At 45.9% G+C, this 5,487-nt stretch overlaps 1 pseudogene; it reads left to right on the top strand.

Moving 5' to 3' along the window:
• Positions 1-1,952: 1,952 nt before the first annotated feature.
• Positions 1,953-3,829, top strand: LOC112074768 (atypical chemokine receptor 3-like; annotated as a pseudogene).
• Positions 3,830-5,487: the final 1,658 nt, after the last annotated feature.

Genomic DNA, 5,487 nt, shown 5'->3' with positions numbered 1-5,487 from the left:
GTAGTGAGAGGTTTAATCAGTGTGTGAAGGGCTACCCAGCAGCACCAGTTGCATCCTGTTTCTATGGTCTCATCTGATGTGAAGCCTCTGTCGCTTCACATCTCTCTCTCAACAACGCGGCCCTCTGACCCCTGACCCTGGAACTGTCGGTTCAAAGAGAAGGGCCATGATATGATGCCGGTTCACTGTTTCTAGTAAGAACGACCGTTCACCTTCCATACCTTCCATAGACAGACATGCGCGCGCGCACGCACGCACGCACGCACGCACGCAACGCACACACGCACGCACACACACACACACACACACACACATTCCATCCTGTCCATATCTCAATCGCAGGCTACGTTTTCGTGTCCGTGAAGTTCTCACCTTGAGTTATTCCTGGGTCACATTGAAAGCATCAGTACACTCTTCACTCTCTTTGTGCCAAAGGCTAAGTGAATGCCGTTGAGAGGTCCTTGTGAGGTTGGGAGGTCCCTATTTCACAGTCATAAAAATGGATGTACACAAATACATGGAGTCATAAATGTCCATGCTCCACATGTACCTACAGTATTTACTGACATTATTTGATTTAGCTTAAAATGGACCATGCTAAATTTTGAGTGAATTTTTAAATCTCCACATTTACATTTGAAAATGGTATAATCTGAAAAGCCCTTTATTTTGATTCAGTAATAAATAATTTACTGGCTTACTTCAGTTCACAATTCAGTGGTAATACAGGCATAGTTGAAATAGTCCCTCAGCACCCAGCTTGCAGTAGTCAGATTAGTCTCAATGTGAGAATCTGTCTGTCTTTAGACCATGATAACTCCTCCTGCTTGTTATTGATATACTAGGAGAATCTATGTTATGATTGATATACTAGGAGGAATTCTACTTGTTATTGATATACTAGGAGGAATTCTACTTGTTATTGATATACTAGGAGGAATTCTACTTGTTATTGATGTACTAAGAGGAATTCTACTTGTTATTGATGTACTAGGAGGAACTCGGGAGTCCTGTGGAATGTCTCTGTCTAATGAACTAGAGGGAAAACATTGAGAACATTCCTGGACACAGCATGCGATCGGTCTAACCCCTGACATCCCACCATGCCGCCTCGGACAGAGGCGCCATGCCCATGGGGAGCACAGGGGACYTGACCCTCAGATTTATCCTGTAATAAAAAATACTAAAAAGTCTCTTTAACACTACTAGCCACCTTGCAATTGTATGAAGTTGGCTTTAGCTAGTCCAGATAGGTTCCCAATCACCCAACCCGATAACTAGCTACCAAGAAGCCTTTTCAGGTTATCAATCAAGTTCCAGTAGCTAGCTTGTCTAAAACTATCTTAGCTGGAATGCCTGCTGGCAAGGTTGGAAGACTTAGAAAAGCAACCAATAACTAAATGTACTGAATAAGTCACATACCTTTCAATCTTTTACCCAGATTTTAGCAGAGATGCAGAGAGCATATTTAGTTTCTTTAAAACAATAACCGCCGTTCAGGAGGATACAGTCAGCTCAAGAGGTATGCTTAGATATGCAGAAAAATAAACATATATTTTTTTACATAGAATTAAGCATGGAAAACGCTGTTTCAGGTGTTTGAAAAATGGAAGATTCTCCAACTTCAGGACCACCAAGCCCCCCCCCCCAGACATCCTCACATACTTTGTACCCCCTCAGATTTCGGGGGTCATTGATGCCCCTGGCCTCTTGAGATGTTTTAGATAACGCCTGTTGTCCCTCTAAACAAATGATTGTTTGACATATTTGGTCCATATGTTTGTGTGGTCACCCAGCAAATGTCTTGTTTTGCAAATGGACATATTTCCGCTCATACAGCCCCTCAGTTGATCCATTTGTTTTGCGCGAACTCTAACCAGCAAACTTCTTGCTTTACAGATTGTGGATTCTGGCTTTTTCACAACACGGCCTTCCCCCTAGGTGAACGCCACATGAGTCTGAGTGTGACAGCTGACGGAGCTGATGAGGATGGGCGGAGCTTAACTTCACAGGGGACAACATGTCATCCCACACGTAGAGGCTCTGCTGTGCCCGGCTGGTTCAGCACGCGCGGCTCTACACCCTCTCTGTCCTCTACATCTTCATCTTCCTGGTGGGCCTGGCCGCCAACAGCCTGGTGGTGTGGGTCAACTCCGCTCAGAGAGGAACCGCTTTGAGACCCACCTGTACATCCTCAACCTGGCTGTGGCTGACCTCTGTGTGGTGGCTACTCTCCCAGTCTGGGTCAGCTCGCTGCTGCAGCGCGGCCACTGGCCTTCGGCGAGGCCGTCTGTAAGATCACCACCTGGTGTTCAGCGTCAACCTCTTCGGGAGTATCTCTTCCTCACCTGTATGAGCGCGGACGCCTACATGTCCGTGGCGCTATTCGGAGACGGAGGGAACAGCCGCAGGAAGAAGGTGTGCGGAGGGTGATCTGTATCCTGGTTTGGCTGCTGGCACTGGCCGCCTCCGTCCCAGACACTTACTTTCTCCAGGCGGTCAACCACACACTCTGACGCCACCCTGTGCCGGCCCGTCTACCCCACTGACAACCCCGAGAGTGGATGGTGGGCATCCAGCTTAGCTTCATCGTCCTGGGCTTCGCCATCCCGTTCCCGGTCATCGCTGTCTTCTACCTGTTATTAGCAGGCGCCATCGCACGCCAACCCGCCAGGCTCCAGCGCCAACTCAAACCAGGAGCGACGCATCAGGTGAGTGCCTCCCTTACACACACACGCACACGCACGCACACACACACACACACCCCAAACACACACACACACACACACACACACACACACACACACACACACCACACACACACACCACACACACACAACACACACACACACAACAGACACACATACACACGTAACACACAACACCACACACACGCACGACCACACACAACACACAAACACATACACACGCACATACGTTTAAATCCAATCAATGATCATATGATTATTCAATGATATATTATTAATTTTATTGTCAGCCGGAAGATCATCTGACCTACATTGTGGTGTTCCTGGTCTGCTGCTGCCCTACCAGGAGTCCATTGGTCGACACCTTATCTTCTCCTCAACGTCCTGCCCTTCAGCTGCAGGCTGGAGAACTTCCTGTATGTGTCCCTCCACCTGAACCCAGTGCTTCAGCCTCATCCACTGCTGCATCAACCCCGTCATCTATAACTTCATCAACAGAAACTACCGTTACGACCTCATGAAGGCCTTCATCTTCAGTATTCACCAGACGGGCCTGGCCAAGCTCATTGACGCATCACATGGTCCGAGACGGATACTCGGCCGTGGCGGCCGTGGAGAATAACGTTGATTGGCCCGCTGGGAGAGGACAGGATAAGATAGGATACACTTTATTGTCCCGAAGGGAAAATTGTCTGGACACACAGAGGTGATGTCACACAACCCACAGAGAACTGACTCTCTACCAAACAGACTCATTATAAGGCCTGCTGAACGGGCTGAACAGTTAACTGACTGCATGCAGTCCTGGGAAGGACATCTCAAGCACATTAGACGCACGTGTAAAAGACCAAGACCAAATACATATGCTCTGTTTTCATTTACAGTGTGACTCCAGTTTTTTATAATTTCCCCTTTTTGAGTGAGTTTTGGTTAACTTCCCCCTGGTTAGTAACAGGGGGGGGGGTTCTTCTTCATAAAGCACTTCTTCTGAACTGAGACTTGGTGTCACCCAAACAGATGGTTCAACGACACCGTAAACACACACACACACACACACACACACACACACACACAACACACCACACACCACACCACACACACACACACACACACACACACACACACACAACACACACCACACACACACACACACACACACACACACACACACACAACCCTTCCCCCTCCCTGGTCGAGCCACAGCGGAGGGAGACGAGGCTCTCCCTGCCAGTGTTTATGTGAGCAGGCAGTCAGTCAACCAGACTCCATTACCCTGAAGGACCTGCCACTGAATCAAAGCCACTGTGTTTACATAGAAATCAGGAATGTCAAACGGACTGACAGCCGAGACCAGAGTCAAACTCTAAAGCTATATTTATTTTGTATTCTTTATTCTGATCCCCCTCAGCTGACTCTTAGCTTCTGGTCTTCGCTGGGGCCATAAAAAAGACATTACAACACGAAAGCCAATCTGTAGAATGTTGAGATTGTAGATGTATGTATGTTGAATGTATGTATGTTTGTATGTATGTATGTTTGTATGTATGTTGATGTATGTAGTTGTTTGATGTATGTTGATGTATGTATGTTGATGGATGTATGTGTTGACTGTTGTATGTATGTTGATGTTATGTATTTGATGTAATGTATGTGATGTGTATGTCTATGATGTGTGTATGTCTATGATGTGTGTATATGTGTATGTATGTGATGTGTGTATGTATGTGATGTGTGTATGTATGTGATGTGTGTATGTATGTGATGTGTGTATGTATGTGATGTGTGTACGTATGTGATGTGTGTATGTATGTGATGTGTGTATGTCTGTGATGTGTGTATGTCTATGATGTGTGTTTGTCTATGATGTGTGTATGTGTGTGATGCGTGAGTGCATGCGTGGTTCATTTTTCCTGCAAAATGCACAAAATTAGTAATTCTATCAGGTGCATGATTATTATCCACTTGAAGTTCACACAGTAGTGTTGATGTCAAATATAAAGGCACTTCAGGACATTATTGAAAAGGCCTTCGTCACAGTGAGTCTAGTAAGGTTGTTGTTGGACCAACACAGAACCACACTAATTACCATTATCGCACCCAGACTAGTAGAAGCTCCAGCCTCTATTATAGTTGGTTAGGCTTTGTGATCAACACTCCTAAATTACCTGGGGATGGAAATTCACTGAAAGAACAAATAGAAAATGTGATTTAAGTAAATTGGAATACTTAAGAGCCGATTAGAAAAGGAAAAAGAATAGGTGGCGAAAAAATAAATACATTTGGACTCGTTTTCATTTTTCCACTTTGCCGCTTTCTTTCGTTCTGTTGTTGTTGTTTTTCTACCTCTCGCTGTGATTCAAATATATACCTGCTGTAACACAAACGAGAGAACATGAAGACGAGGAGAGAGAGAGAGGCTTACGAAGAGAGAAAGGCAGGCCAAGGCATTAATCAGCCATCTTGCTACATATTGATTAAGCTACAATGATGTGGTCATTTGGAGAAATAATAGCCAGCAAATTATGCAGGATAAAACCCTGCTGTTAGTGAATGAGAATAATGCCCTTTTTACTGGGAATCTCAACATCCATGGCTCAGGGGCTAGGGAACCAGCTAGGTAGATGAGTGGGCCTGTCAGCCTGCTGTGATGGCCAGCAGTAGGAGGAACATCGAGAGGAGATCTACCACGGTCCTCCTTACCGCTCAGAGGATCAGTGTGTGTGTGTGTGTGTGTGTGTGTGTGTGTGTGTGTGTGTGTGTGTGTGTGTGTGTGTGTGTG

This window comes from Salvelinus sp. IW2-2015, unplaced genomic scaffold (assembly GCF_002910315.2).
Source record: "Salvelinus sp. IW2-2015 unplaced genomic scaffold, ASM291031v2 Un_scaffold2807, whole genome shotgun sequence".
In the NCBI taxonomy this organism is placed as follows: Eukaryota; Metazoa; Chordata; class Actinopteri; order Salmoniformes; family Salmonidae; genus Salvelinus; species Salvelinus sp. IW2-2015.
The sequence above is the reverse complement of the archived record's forward strand: the minus strand, read 5'-3'. Positions and strand labels throughout refer to the sequence as shown.